The sequence below is a fragment of the Cydia pomonella genome, chromosome 16, assembly GCF_033807575.1.
Source record: "Cydia pomonella isolate Wapato2018A chromosome 16, ilCydPomo1, whole genome shotgun sequence".
Lineage (NCBI taxonomy): Eukaryota > Metazoa > Arthropoda > Insecta > Lepidoptera > Tortricidae > Cydia > Cydia pomonella.
In genome coordinates, this window is record NC_084718.1 from 13,944,661 (window position 1) to 13,961,650 (window position 16,990).

Below are 16,990 nucleotides of genomic sequence, written 5' to 3' on the forward strand. Positions count from 1 at the left end.
AGCGCGCTAAACTCAAACACCAAGAAACGAGAATCTGATCCAAAGCAAAGCCGGTAGATTCGTGGAATAACCATCAAACATTAACAACTAGATAAACATGGATAAACATGTTAAATGTTACATATAGTATCTCGATAAATAGCTAACTGGTTGCGTAGCTAACGTGCAAATCGTTTACGCTAACGAAACGCAACTGTTGCTTTCGCAATAATATGGAATAATAATAGAGAGGGATCAGAGAGATGACTACGATACGCTATATGGAGCGTACACGATTGGCACGTTTGCTAGGCACCCTGGTCAGTTTCCTTTTTGTACAAATTACTTTTAATTTGACTCAAACACGATTAAACGACAATCTGGGACTTACTAGGGGGTCTTGGTTGAAAATGGTGATGAAAATGTCAAGTTAAAAAAAAAAACAAAAAAACAGTTTTTATGATTTCTTGATGCCATCAAGTAATTTAACTACTTAAACTACGCAAGATAGGGGCGATAGGGCGTAACACAATGTTATCTCGAATAAATTTTAAGCAGCGCAACTAGGAAAATACATTAATAACTTTTAACCTATAAAAATACAAGGTAAGTTAGAAAGCATACCAGTAAAACCTGCCCCTATAAGTTTGCGCTGACGCGGGGCGAAGCCAGTCATCGCAGCGTAGGAGACAGTCATCAAACGTTCTTCTATAATTGCCAAACGAAAGTATATTATCTTCTTAAATATGCTTGCAATGTCCTTACAAGGCCTCGAGCTTCGTAGGCAGTCACTACCAATTAAGCTAGGAGACCTTTAGATACAAAAGATCAATTTATGTATATACGGTGTCTCCGTGAGCTGTAGACCTTGCGATAAGCTTCATACGCTTGAAAAAAGGAAACGGACAGACGGAAAGTTCTGTTTTAACCAATTTGGCCATGGAAGTCCATAAATTAAATGTAGTCTTGTCTTATCTGCTAGTAACATTTATTATGCAGGAATGGAAGTGATGTTTCACTTCCATTCCTGCATAGAGGCTTAGAGTTGCGGTTATTTTGCAACAGCGTAATATCCGTTTAGACTCCACAGTGCAGTCTCTGAAACACAATACACGCTGGTATTTGGTGGTATTTCGTGAACCTTTTTATGCAAAGTTCAGGTCGACTGAACAGAAAATGCTCACTGCATATGTAATTTGGATGCTGGTTAGACTCGTTACGTGTTTTATATATATAAACAAGAGTGGGTCTTAAATTGGATTGGTCATTCCAAAGTTGATTTCTTTTAAGACCCAAATCCCTTTTACGGGATTAGGGTTCGAATTACGCATCCATTATTCTAGAAAGTTATGGTAAGTAAATTTATCATTTGGGATATTGTCTAAGAATTAACTATGTTTTAAGATTCACATTTTTTTGCGATTAAGCACTTTTAATCAAAACATAAACAAATACGACAACCCTCTATTTTATTTTAGAAGTATTACTTAAATATATATAGATCGTTTCATTCATGACGCTTGCCTTGACTAGTAATGTCATGTTATAAAAGGTTAGATTTTAGAATTCTGCGCGTAATCGTGGGTGATACAAACTATATTTCATATAAAATATATTTAAAACACAATGATTCATTTTTTGAATACTAGCCCACATCTAACTAGAAAATATGAATAATAACCGTTTAAAATGGCACACAACCATTGTTTTAAAACCGTCCGCATTACTCATCATTGAGTGAGTAAGTCAAGTAACCAAACTTATTTGAATATTGATAAAAGACTTTCCTGCTTGTGCAGGAAAATCGAGTTTATTATGAGTAAACGCATTATTTTTCATCTGGAAAGGACCACGTTACTGCAAGTCATGCACCTTCCGTCACCGAAGGTTACTAACAAAATGGATGAGCGGAAATTTGAATAGGCTTCTTTATGTTTCCTGCTCATTTAGGACGCGTAAGAACGTTTTTGAGAATTTATTTTTTGGAAGGTATATTTAAGACCATGCAGAGGGAAACGACCGAAAAAATAGAACGTCAACATCAGTTTACCTAAGAAGGAACGAAGTCTATTATAATATATATACCTATGTTACTTGCATGTTCTTTTTAGGGTTCCGTAGTCAACTAGGAAACTAGTTTCGCCATGTCCGTCTGTCTGTCCGAGGCTTTGCTCCATGGTCGTTAGTGCTAGAAAGCTGCAAGTTGGCATGGATATATAAATCAATAAAGCCGACAAAGTCGTACAATAAAATCTAAAAATTTAAGTTTTTTAGGGTACCTTCCTACACGTAAAATGGAGGTGATTTTTTTTTTAGTTCAACCCTACAGTGTGGGGTATTATTGGAAAAGTCTTTCAAAACTAATAGGGGTCTTCAACAAACATTTTTTTTAAAAGTGAATACAGTAGGATATTTTCGAACCATACGTCCAAAAAATATGAAAAAAATCGTAGAAGTAGAACTTAAGAAAGACATAAACGAAAACTATAGCGGGCATAATCAGTTTAGCTGTTTTTGAGTTATCGCAAAAAGTCTCCCCTTCATAGTAAAAAGACGTAATAGTTAAACGTTATTACAACATTAAATGTGTTTTTAAAGTTATTTGACATTATTCGTGTAAATAAATTAAAATAATAATAATAAACTTGTACTATATATAAATAAAATTAAGATAATAATTGCTTATTTTACTCATTCTATTTTTGTTTAATATTTAATTTCTCTAAAACAGTTTCATCGGCTGTATGAGTAATTCGAACGAAAGAATAAAAAATTAAAAAGTAAAAGACAATCCCGCTAATTTTATATTCATATACGTTATTGCACTCATGTACAATGTATTATGTCTACAACTTATTGCTATACTTTACTTTTTCATGCTTCAATGACTAAAATGTGTGTGTTTTTTATCTATATAGCAATCTAAATGTTTTTCGCTATGGGATATTTATCTTTAGACATGCGAAGTCTCCGATTGCAAGTAACTCCAAAGGAAAAAATCATGGCCATAATACGTCTATTACTTTAATTAGGTACTGATTATGCAAATTTGCCCATTTGTTTAACTCGGATGAAAAGTGCCATTTTATCCCTTGGTTAACAATCAACTAAACTAATAGCTCCAGTTTAGCTTATTGTGACGGAAGCGGAAGGGTATCTTGAAATTTGCAACTCAAATAAACAGCTGTAAGCTGGAGATTTCAATCACTTTCCCCCTAGCTCTCCTGTCCTTAAAAATATTTACTTTATGATATGTATATATTTAAGAGCACTCAAGGAAAAAAATACACTGAAGTAAGGAATAGTCACAGTAAATAAGTACTAAGGATAAAGATAAATGTGATAAGAGTTGTGTTGACGCCAATTAATACCTTAATCCTCTTGAGAGAGTAACATTTTGTTAAGTATATACCCACTGTGTCTAATTTGACACAAGCCGTACCGCAGGCTTCTTTTCCATGATTGAAAGAGATGGAGTAATATCATACATGATATAAAATATTTTGGCAAGAAGTCTATTTATTCGGAAATTATGGTAAATATTCAGTAAGAAGAAATTAGATAAGAAGAATTTAGGGAATATGTTTATATTATATGTTTTGCCAAAGTGTTGTTTGTATAAAGGCATACAAAACCACAATTAAGGTACCTATTTAAAGCCTGACCAGCAATATATGATCACGCGCCATATTGCGGAATTTTATTGGAACTAAATTTTTCATACTAAATTGAACTGTCACCCTATACATGAGAATAACAGCGCCCTCTTGACAATGATCATATACTTCTGGTCGGGCTTTATGCATATATATATATATATATATTAGTACAATTTTTTTTCAAATGAATAAATATTCAGTAAGCAGGCATATAGTATGCATTAGTTACGATTCGGTGCTCTATTATTTTGCCGACTGTCAAATTAAACTAATCCCCAAACCGCCCGGAAATTTTAAATGTTGAAAGGTAATTTTTGACTCGTTTTGATTCCCCAGTAAGAATTGAATATCACCAATTTTAAACGAATTGCTTAATAGGATCGGACCCGATCACATCTTCGCAAAATAGACTTTTATTTACCTTTAAAATTATTAACTTTTATGGCTGTTTTTTGTCAATTTATCATGGATATTTTGGCCTTTTCTCATTTTATGTACCTAAAATGGACATACAATAAAAAAATAACACCTGCTAACAGTACTCCAGTACTATCCTAAAAGGCGGTATAGAGCTTAAAAATTGCAGTACATACTTGTAATTTCTACAATTCTCTAAAACTAGATACATCATGATTTGATTAAGTAGATTGTCGCAATAGAAAATAGCATTAGTGCTAAAAAATTTTTAAATCCAAACCAAAACCAATTCGAGAGCTCAATGATTCATATTTCATCGTATTCATTTTATTATTATTAATTTAGGTAGATAGTTAAAAAATGTGAAGCCCTACTAATTCAGTAAGTACCTACAAATAAATATCACAGGCTAGGTATGCCTTTACCACTAATTGGCTGAGCAAGGGCGAAGGTGTCTGTTTCAGCTTGTACAAAAATTCTTTCATACGCCTACATGTTGCATTTTCAACTGATTTTCATGAACTTTTGTGCGCAGGGTCGACTATTATTTTTTTACTATTCGGGTATTGGCAATTTTTTTTTAATTTCGCAGCCATAGGGGTTCGCGAAGTCTACAACTCACAGAGCCACAAGAATAGATAAATGGATGTCGTTAAATATCTTCAAGATCGTCAAAATTGCAGGGAATATTAAAGAAGCCATCCCTAACCAAGACAGTTCTCGTTGTACGAGTACTACACTGAGTATGTATGTTGGCAAATGTTTGTTTTCCATAACAGGAGAATATAACAAGTCGTAATTTTGGTAGGTATTACCAGCAGCGATTCACATGCATGACGTCATCATTACACACCCACATAATAACCGTATATCCAGTGCCCCGAACCACAATCGATACGTCATAATCATACATATGAATCATAAAAAAGATCGACAACATTCTGGCAAAAAAAAAAACATAGTGACCTCCATTTATTACAAAGCATCAACAGAGCAAAGGTCTCATCAGAATGGTTATAAACAGATAACAAAAACAATTACCAACCAATTTGCATTGACCTTTGCTTATAATAAGCTAATAAGCCGATAAGAATCTTCGCAGAATGGTCATGAAATGGTATCTGTCGTGCGGGTCGTGCCCACTTGCGACGTCACAACACGAAAGCCGAGTATTCCCGTAATGACGTATCCTAAACGGGTCTTCACGTAGTCTTTCATTAAAATAGAGGTGGCAATTGGTATTGTTTACAAGCCACGCCTCTAACTTTCAAAGTTAATAACTAGGTGAGTACAACAAACTATTATACGAAAGCTTTCGAATATAGTATTGTTTGACTTTGCTGTCTTCCGAATTCACATGATGGAATGTCAACACATTGTGCTCGTTAGAACTTTAACACATTGTGCGAGCAATAGGTAATTACAATTAATAGGGAAACTTGAGGTACAATGGTCTTTGTTTGTGCTTGACAAACTGGTAGTTTTTGTTTATTTAAAATTCAACTGTGTTTTAGTAATCATAAAGTCAATATTACTTTTTAAGTATTAATCTTATTTATTTTTGTTAATGTAGGAAATATAAACCAACCAAATCATTTAATCGATACGTCGAGCACATACAATCTAATTTTGACACCATCGTCAAATCACATTAAGTATCTAAGTATCGAAAAGTGCTTTTTGACACGCACACATTCATGTCAACATATTTAACTCAGAAAAATTATCAAAAAAAAAACAGCTTAAGCGCTTAATTTACTTAATGGATTCAATTGGCAAATAGAGGTTAAGATATCGTGACAAGACATAATGTAAATAGATAATTGTATCCATTTTTTTTTTAGCCTGCTATAGTGTCCCACTGCTGGGCAAAGGCCTCCCCTCGTTTTCTCCACTCGACCCTAATTAAAGGCCCAAAAATGCAGAAGAGATTTTTCATTACCCATTCTACCGAATTGTAGGTCTGTGCAATACGCCGGCCGGTATTTATAACGATACGCTTCCATTCGCCGCACAGTTCGAGCCCACACGTCGATAGGAGAACTTCGCTATTCCCCAGTTTGAAACGTCCGCGCATATTACCGTAACTGCATTTACATAAACAAGGTGAATATTTTGAATTATTGTTTTTAATAGGTTTGTTTCTTTACTTTTTAGGCTTGTTTTGAATATGTTCAGAACAGAACTCATATTTTTATTGATTGCCAAATTCAGTATAATTAATGTCCCAATTTGTTTGTGCTGGATCATCGTGAATTATTCTGCACCTACGAACGTGATGCACCGGAAGCAAAATTTTACAGACAGAAGTCTGGATATTTTTAAACACCTCACCTTGACTTTCCTGGCTGGAAAAAGTTGTTTAAACATTGCTTAATGCATAGGGGGAAGGGGATGTGATTTGATATAATTAACGTAAATAATGGACATTCTGTTAATATATCAATACGTTTTTAATAAACATATTGATTTTTCCCTTTCTTATTGTGGAACGTACATACTGCATTACAAATTAATAAATTGGACCATCAATGCAAAGATGTAGGGTTTGGTTCCTTTGGGATGTCAGCCAGAATTAATCACTGTTAGATTTTCATAGCGATTGACATCTGTATATATAATTTATAAATTAACATTATGCCAGCCCAAAATAGTTACCTCATCACTTTTTGGTTCATAGTTACGAGTGAATAATAACCAAAATCTACATAAAAAGTGATCTGAAACTGTAACAAATGCCCTTGTACATTCATCAAACGTCATTACACCTTAACTCACTCACTATTCTTTTGAATTTCAGATAATGGCGCTCTACAGAATTGCCCTAGTTCTCACAGTAATCGCCACTTTGGCAGCAGCGCAGAGGCCGTTCTACGCCGGGCTCAAGCCCATTGGCTACCCGCAGATCGAATCAGACTTACTAGCCAACAGATTTGGGAGTGACGAACCTGGTCCCATAGAGTTCCAGGGAGACCCGAATTACAGAAACAGAATCCAACAACTGCCACAGGACCAACAGCCTTTCTGGTACCTCAACTGGCAACAGTACGACGCTCTTAGAAAAAATCCTCAAACGTACCCTCAGCGACCCAGTGTATTCAATAACAGGATTAATAAGTAAAAAATGTATTTTACAATGAGAGAAAATTTCAAAACTTGTAAGTCGGAATAAATGGATCTGATTATCGGAATGGGAATACGATCGACGAGAAGCGATTTACGTAAATTGGCTTCGATTTCTTGGCTCCTAGATTTAAAATAGAGAATGTGTAATGTTTTAAACTGTAGCTGGTATGAAAACTTCGCATTTTTCTTAGATGATTTACAGTCACAATTTATGTGCCATATTATATCATAGCCAAGGTACTTACAATAAATGTACTTGATGTTCTTCGTAAGGGCTCCAATTTATTTAAGTATTTTTCATATTGGCCCAGAAAAGTGTTTGCACAAAATACAACTTTACTGTCTCTCTAAAGAGGGCGAATAAATCGATTTATTAACTAAATAGTTTTCTGCAGTAAAAACATTAATAAAATCTTCTGAGTTTGTTTTTATTTATAATATTGTTGTTGATATATGTATAAAAGCGACTCTTACCTATAGTTTACCGTCTCTAATATACGATATCTCTCCGACAGGAGAAAATTTAATTTCTAAAACAACTTTCACGGCGATGATTTAAAACGCTGTGCTGACTCCCGACATCACAAAGTTTTTCCAAGAAGAATATTCCACACAATTAATTAATAAAACTTGAACCGAGGCAAAGTTTGTTATTCTAGAAAACTATTGCTGTAAACGAAACAGGAAGTTGAGGGTATTACATTCTAGAGTTTATGCAAACAGCCTAGTAAATTGTAAATTACTGACCAACGTATCAACGAGGAGATAATATGAAATGAAACTGACTACTCCCCAGAAACAAGCTTTGTCAATAAAAAAACTGTGAATTTCATGTGATGGATTTTAATATTACTCATTGACGATTAAAAATCAAAATAGCAGACTATTCACAATAAAGGATACAAGTTACAACTAAAGCTTCCAAATAAAAATTAAAACTTATACCTTCATTTATAAAAACAAACAGCTCCCTGCCGTTCCTGGTGCGAAGGTCCTCATGATGCTTGCAGCATTTCCACGCTGGATTACCATGGACAGCCTTTGCACCAGGGCCGACTCGGAGCGGGGGCCCTCCCCTTTCTTTCTAAATCGACGTCCTAACTCGTCTGCTTAATAATAATTAAGGTTCAGAAAATAAATGATTTGTAATTAAATAAATTAAAGGAGGTAGAACAAAATTAATAGGTTGAAAAAAAAACAGTATAGTAAAATTGGCAGACATCCTTGTTTAACTATGGTTATATTTTGTAGTTAGTCACAAACATACTTGGGTGATACTTATGGGAGGTAAGTAAAAGCTTGCATATACTACCTAAAAAATAATAGAAAAAAAACACAAATCATGATATATTTTTGTTGTTAAAATAGCACTTATGAATATTTCTTGAATATTGCTTTCCTTGTATATAGGCATTAGGAAGGTAAAAATAATGCTTAGCTTCAAGCATTAACTTAATAACAGTTAGTGGTAATTCCTTGCCATTATTTAAGAAAAAATATTATAGTAAACACGAAACAAAAAAAATATTTTTCGTTGCGCTGTAAATAATACTTACCTAATTTTTGACTTCGTTTCTGTGGCGCACAGAACTTTTTCCTCTTTTAAAACTATGTTTAACTGCCGACAGTGGTTCATATTTTAATTTTAAATTGAATGATTCGATGTTTCATAGCGAGTACCTAATAGAATTTTGCTTAAATACTCGTTAACTGCAAAATAGAAAATACATTCCACATTCATCGAAAATCAATTTTGTACATACTACTACTACTTCACTGGCTCAGTGACCCAAACAGGATCATGGCCTCTGATACAAGAGAACGCCACTCTGCCCTATTCTGGGCCACTTCGCCCCAGTTGGGTATTCCAAGGGCGGGCAGGTCTTTTAGGGCTTCGTCACTCCAGCGGTAACCGACGTTCCCCCCCCCCCCCCCCCCCCCCCCCCCCCCCCCAACCCTCACCCCGGGTTCTCCACATTTTATACATACACTATAATATTAAAAAGAGCCGATAATTAAAAAAATAATATTTCAGAAAGATACACACACACACACGTTCTACACGTTGTAACTATTACCTATATTAAGCAAAAACTAAGCTTAAGGAAAAACAACCTAAACATTAATAATAAAAAGTTTATTTTGAAAGCGCAGCAGCCGTTTTCGTACCTATATTGAAAAATTCAAATTAGCATACTCCACGTAGGTTGGTTAAAGCCCGCAATGTAAGTCAAGAACTCATCAAGAATTGAGTGTACATTTGAAACGTAAAAAGGCTCGAACTCATACAAAAGTGGAGACTCTTTTCTACTCCTTTTTGTGTCATTGAATAGTGAATTCGTTTCACTATAATTGCAACCGTTGATAGTGACTCTTTATTCTATAACAGTACGCTTGTAATAGAGACCCACTATTACTTTCAGATCAGTGAACTGTAATATTAAACAAGTTTCGTGTCTATTTATAGGGGAAATAGCTTCGGTAAAAGGTTGTGAATGAAAGTACGATTATCACTTTTTGATGTGATCCTTTTGTAACCTGATATAGCGATCTCCACATTCCTATTATGATTATTTTTTGATCCGTTTTTGATTCTTATATGTATATATTATTATGATACCTATATTGTGAATATATTATTATGAGTTGTGGTAGGTCGTTATTAACCTTTAATAATCATCGCACTAATTTGCCCGTCTATATTCGTAATAGATTTCTTCAGTATTTTGCAGACAAAATTATTATTTGCAGACGCTCATGTATTTATGTGCAACACAATAACAAATAGTACCTACTGATTTTATTTCATTTTCATCACACTTGCTCGTAAACGGTGTTATTGTAATATACTGAGATGGATTGAGCTATATTATACCCATGGGCATATTTTTTAATTAGGTATGTCACTAATTCATACGAACCAAGTAGATATAATGAGTTTTACTTTTAAAATATTGACGTTTATAATTTAATATTTTTGTTTATGTTTAAAAATATTTAATTTGATTAATTTAATAGCCGTTTAAAATATTTTTTACACAATTTTCAATCGTGTCTGAATGCCGGATGGATCTGTGCCTTTGATGCCTAACATGTCAAAAATGTCAATATGGCGGACGAATGTTTGAAATGTTACCGTATTTAAAAATAAATTCGCTTACAATTTAGTTTTCTACTCACACGTGTGATGAAAAACATGTTGTATGCCACGGATGGTACAAGAATAACGAACTTGTGTTAATTAAGCCCTGGCCTTCGGCTTCGGGCTTAATTAACACTTGTTCGTAAAGTCTTAATGTTTACCTTTAATACACAATGTACTATTTTTTAACTTGCAGTAACATAAAATGCGTTGTTATCAAATACATTTTGCGGTTGGGTTTTCCTTGTAGGATCTTATCGGTGTGTAGTGCGTCACGATACAGGAAAGGATAATTACAATATTCGTGACAGGAGTAAAGGACCCATTAAGGGTATAATAACTTTTAAGCGAGCTCTTTAAAACATATTTATAATAAGATTTCAGCTTACCAGATTTGTCACTAGAGTATCGCACTATGGGCTGAAATTTTCAATTTTTTTCTGATATCCAAGTATGTGTCTAATTTCCGTAGCGAAAAAAACTGTTAATCTTGGACTAAAAATACTGCGGACGGAGTATCGTAAAACACAACTAGGATTCCATCATCCACCAATTTCCTAGTATTTACGCGTGACACACAGACATTGACAGTTATCTCTATGCCCTCATCCACCAATTTGCCGTCAGTCGGATCGACATGTCATTTGAGTAAATTAGTGGAATTTACTCAAATGAAGCATAGAACATTAGTTTTATCGCTCTTTTTATGAATGGGCTTAACTTAACCACAGACTTATTTAATATGGAAAGCTACCTTGGATCAAAGAAAGATTTAGTGTATGTAACATGGGCGATATTATAGAGCTTATACATTTTTTTACAATATCTGTCCTCACTTCATTTCTTTTTCTCCTCTATTTATTTCTGATGTCCCCCTTCTCCCGTTTGTGATTTATGATCCTGTGTATGTATTTTCGACAAAATAAATCCTTTGAAAAGGTTACTCAGTTGCGTTCATTCACAGTGCATGTATTTGCATTTAAATTTATTTTTTCTTAGAACCAATCACAATGTCGTTAAGCAATAAAATCGACCGACATTGAAGGCATCCACAAAGGTTACGAATCAGCCTTTAAGTAATTTAATTACTCGCAAGGCTTGGGGCTGATTTTTCTACACCAATATTAATATTTATAGAACATTCGTCAAAAGCTGAATCAGTCTTCTTTGAATAAATTCGCATATTAAATATGAGATGACGAAATAAAAATAAGTTTTCTTACACTTTTGTCTTTCTTATTTAAAGTTTGATAAAGTCTGAGTTTCATAATAAGTTAATATCCTCGGAGCTATTTGACATATTAGGTTAAGCTTTTTCTCATGCAATTAAAGTGAAATAAATAAAAATACGATAATCAATTTAATTACTAGTTTTGGATACGATTTTTATAACTACATTGGCCTGGGTCTTACAGTGTCCAACATTCGTTTGCTTTCTTTTTAGTTTAAATCTAGAAATAATTGCTACATCAAACGTACTAATATCATTATACCTGAACAAGCAGACCAATTGCAGACTAGCAAATAAACTATAGCATGTCACAGTGTCTTTTATCGAAATTAATTTCTGAATCACACCCTTTATAAGTTTATAAGACGGCTGTCCGTCCAGCACTAATGTACGGCTCCGAGTGTTGGACAGTCAAAAAGTCACACGAAAAAAAGTGCCATGTAAACGAGATGAAAATGTTGAGATGGGCGGGGGGTGTGACTCGAATGGATAAAGTTCGGAACGAGTATATACGGGGGAGCTTTAAAGTCGCACCAATCATCGAAAAACTCACCGAAAAACGTCTTAGGTGGTACGGCCACGTGAACAGGCGTAGTGATAATCATGTCGTCAGGGTCGCATTAAAAATTCCGGAACGTAAGAGAGGCCCAGGCCGCCGTCCGTTGACCTGGTGGTCAAACATAGAAAGAGACCTCAATCGATCCCAGATGTCAAAAGAGACAACCCAAAACAGAGTAACTTGGCGCAGGAGACCCGACCCCAAATAAAGGGAACAGGGAAAGAAGAAAAAGAATTTCTGAATCACACCCCTTGGTAATGCGCTAAAAGTCCCGCAGAGTTAAATTTTAAACTAAATCTCGCGCTGTAGAATTTTGAAGCCTATCGAAAAGTTATCGAAATGCACGACGCGTTATAAAAATTATTTCAGAATTACGGCCCCTCAGGGTTGAGGGAGAAATGATACAAGTCGGTCGTTAACGCGGTGGCACGTACGCGATCACGCTTGCATTTTTTTTTATTTAAATGGGCTTTAAATTATGCTTTTATTAAAGAAAAACAGTTCTCTGTCACGCGCTTAAACGCAGTTCTCCTCAGTCTTTAAGCATATACCTAAGCCTGATAAATGGCTCACGATGCAACTTTTAACGGAGTCCTTAATGAGCCTGATCCTGCCGTTACTCGTATCTTATGTGACTTAAAGTGCTAGTCACGGTATTATCACATGAAGTACATTTACCACATGTACCACAAATTCGAAGGTCGTATATCGTCACCTTTGTAGCTATTGCTATAAGATAGATAAGTATAAGTACCTCGTAAACCGTACCTTCAAATTTCTACGTAGCCACCCAGGCCAGGGTCCGACCGTCAAAAAATATATCGCAACGGGCAGAAAATAATTAAGATATTTATTAATGTTTGCTTGCCTCTGGATTGGAAGGTCAGATGGCAGTCGCTTTCGTAAGAACTAGTACCTACGCCAAATTCTTGAGATTAGTTGTCAAGCGGACCCCAGGCTCCCATGAGCCGTGGCAAAATGCCGCGACAACGCGAGGAAGAAGAAAATTATTTTTTGCGTACCTACGTTTCTCTTTTATTTTGACGGGCCATGGTCAGTTGGTCAGACGCTGCACTATCAAATTTATTAAAGAAATAAGTACACGTACTTTGCCGGCCAGACATGGCTTCTGGCAGCTACGGACGATGTAAATCTTCCTAGGAGATCAGATGTTGGCGTTGCCTCTAACACCCACAGAAAATTGATTAAAATTTTTCTCAGTGGTTGCGGGATAAGGCGCTTATTAATCCTTTTATAGGACACAATAAGATTTTATAAGGAAAAAATACCACTCTATAACTATAACGTCATCTTCTTTTCCCTTGAACAGAATTTTGTAGGACTATAAGGTAGCAATGAAGTTTGAATTGAGGACTAAGATCGTTAGAAGGTTAAAATGCCTTGTCACATTGGCCACCTGGAACTGAGAACAATACCGGGTAGTGTAAGGCTGCCATGAAAAAATAAGATTATGATCCGTTATATATAGGAAAAGAGATATATTTTAAAACGTATTTGTAATGTAAAGATATATTTTAAAACGTATTTAAAAAGTCCGTCTAAGCTAACTCTGCAGCGACTCTGTTGAGACAAAGTGTAAATTGATATTACAAACGCAATATATTCATTGTATCACACTATGACAGCCAAATATGTGCAAAGTTAGGTTGATCTGGCTATACTTATGTCAAAAAAAGAAATGGATGAAAAACACTTGTTTGCATAATAACGTTAGTTCTACAAATATTATAAAATTTATAAACTACGGTTTGACTTAAATAATTTCTTTTTAAATCCCCGCTATCAATATTAGCTATTATAAAGTAGGTAACCTACTCTCATGAACAGGCATCGGAATTTAGGGGGCAAAATTTTATGACAGTTAGGGAGCTCCTATACTGATAAATTCAACTATCGCTATTTTTCCCATCATTTGTTTTTGTATTAACTAATCCTATCTCCTCTAATACGTACTTAACAACTTCAATAAAGTATACATAATTAATAATATTAAAAAAATTAACTTTCGTGAGGAATATTTATCTATCCTAATTACTAATTTAATCACACACTTACCTTAGATGATGAGGCAATTTTTTCCATAATGGAGTGCCTGATAAAATTAACTAAAGAAAATTAACTACCGGCTGGGACTTTTTAACTGAGAAGTTAATCGTGCAGTTACGGTCTTATTAATCTATTCTCTGTTATAAGTCTCTAAATTAATAGTAGATTGTTAACCAAAGGATGAAAGGCATTAATTTTTTGCCGAGGTAGTTTGGCCCTCGAACGCAATGAGAGCGCAAATATTCCTAGACTGAAATGATGCCTTTCATACCCGATAAAACACTTTTTCATTGTAAATACGAGGAAACTGAAATACATGTGTTTTCTTAATAAAAAAGTTTACAGTTAACTTTTATAGTATTTCTTAAGAGACATTTTAATAAACAATTTAGGTAAAAGTATCGTTATTCGTTGGATTGGGGAGTTTAAATATCCCAATGGAAATTGTATATTTACCTAAATTGTTTATTAAAATGTCTCTAAGAAATACTATAAAAATTAACTGTTAACTTTTTTGTAAAAAAAAACACACGTATTTCTGTTTCTTAGCAGTTGCGCCAGGGCGCACACAAGTTTTTTGCAAAAATCGCGAAGCGTCTGGTTGACGTAACTCTTGACCGAAGAGCTGGCGGCTTCCTCGCAAAATGTATCAATATTGCGATACAACGAGGAAATGCCGTCAGCATCCTTCGTACAATGCCTCAAGGGCCTATTTTAGATTTAAGCTTGTTATAGTAATCCTTTGTATATATCCATTATGTATATTATTATTTATAACTAAATTTTTTGGTAGCTGGTATGTCAAAATCCAACAATATTCGGTAACATTATTCACAATTTGTACCTTGGTCCGAGGTCCTATCATCGCATCGGTCGAGGCATTATCACGCTAAACCCTTATTCATGTCGCGAGCAAATTTTCCGATCCAACGAAACTCATGGCGTTGGTCCATATATAGATATAACAGGCGCTTCAAGCTTCCTATCATATATTTACAAAACATTTTAGCACGGCTTTGAGCACGTGCACAGTATAACTTGACATAGAGACCCTGTAACAGATATAAGCAATTGGTGGTGACTTTTATATTGGTCCAGCTGGATCAATCTAGGTGTTCATTAGATATTGTTAAATAATATACCTGCAAAGTATTATAAATAATGGTAAAGTCTTCTGAAGCTCGTTTTCGAAGGTAATATACAGTGGACGGCTAGTTTTTAAGCTTTAAGTATGTACATCAGCCGTAAAAGTGCATGGCGAGTTCATTCATATTTTCTCCATGTAATTTCGCAGCTCACTGTACAGTCATAGTCAGCATCAAATGTAGCTGATCAAACAACGCGTTAAAAGTAGTAGATACTTTTAACGCGTTGTTTGATCAGCTAATATTTAGTGATGGTTCTATATGTAGAACAATTAAGTCTGTAATAGTACATTGTGCAGCGCGGGGGGTAAGTGAAATTTTAGATACGAGGGTGGTAGTTCCCGACAGCCGCAGGCTGGGGGGAATTAAAGACCCGAGTTTGCAATATTCTTACCCCCGGAGTTACACATGTTTTTCATCACACTTGTTGTTGTTGTTGTTGTTGTCCTAAAGCACCCCAGAGGTGCAAAGGGCCTTCACTAGCTCGCGCCACGTCTTCCTATCTTCAGCTCGTCGTCTGGCCTCGCTCCAGCCCAATCCGACCGGTCGTAGCTCTCTTAGGACGGACCGTTGCCAAGAGTGTACAGGATGCCCGGAGCCACGGCTTCATCACACTTGTGAAGAAAAAACTAATTTTTAAGCGAAATAATTCTTAAATACGGTAATTTCTTGACAGGTTAGGCATCGAAGGCTATACGGCATGCAGCCACGATTAAAAATTATGTGAAAATATTTTAAACGGCTGTTAAATTAACCAAATGAAATAATTTTAAACATAAACATAAATATTGAATTATAAACGTTAGTAATTTAAAAGTAAAACTCATTTAAGCTACTTGGTTTGTATGAATAAATGACTTAATAGAAAAAAGGTATAACTCCCTAGGGAGTTACGGCAAAAGGCCAGAACCGGAGTTACGGCAAAAGTCACTATGCACACTTTCAAGAAGATGAAATTTGCAATTAAAAAGTCTTAATAGTCTCAGTGAGCCAAATAGTTTCTATGGCTTCGCAAAGGTTTGCAAATTTTTTAACTAACTGTAACTGCAAAAAAGGTCGTACCAGCAGTCGTGGTTGCAAGGAAGCAGGACTCAAATGCTCAGCCGTTTGTAACTACAGCAATGGTCAATCCTGCGAGAATATATCAGACCGGAGATGTGTGCCATCATTGAAAAACCATTCAGTGAAGATCCACCATCAGATGACGATTTCGACGTGCCTGTTCAGGTTGACGAAGAAATGCTACCACATACGCTGGGTGCAAAAGAAGTGCTATGAATTCAGAGGACAAGCGTGGTCCATCAAAGATATACAAGAGATGCGAGTTATAATAAGTTCCCTTACTGTACTGTATATTATACACACAATGATCCGAAGGGCTTTCGAGGTGGAAAACTTGGATTTGTCATTACTATTTCATCACTAATAACATATAAAAAACAGAACTACCTCATTTGATGTAAGGCAATACCTCTTTTTTGGTACAATTTCCATGTATTATCTGGATCCCATATGAACACCCTCCCAGTGTTTCCAGAAGGCGCAAGCAGGCGACTCTAACACTAAGCGCAAGAGGTTGTTGGAACTTTCACGCACGCGACGCGACGACATCAGGGAGGCACTTCTTTTGCGTATAATTGCACCGAAGCAGTCAGTGCGCGCCTC

General features: G+C 35.3%; 1 long non-coding RNA gene across 1 annotated transcript; it reads left to right on the forward strand.

Moving 5' to 3' along the window:
• Positions 1 to 5,393: 5,393 nt before the first annotated feature.
• LOC133526335 (uncharacterized) lies at positions 5,394 to 7,598 on the forward strand. The gene is made up of 2 exons (XR_009800716.1): positions 5,394 to 6,161; positions 6,856 to 7,598. It is a non-coding gene; the product is annotated as an uncharacterized LOC133526335 (long non-coding RNA).
• Positions 7,599 to 16,990: the final 9,392 nt, after the last annotated feature.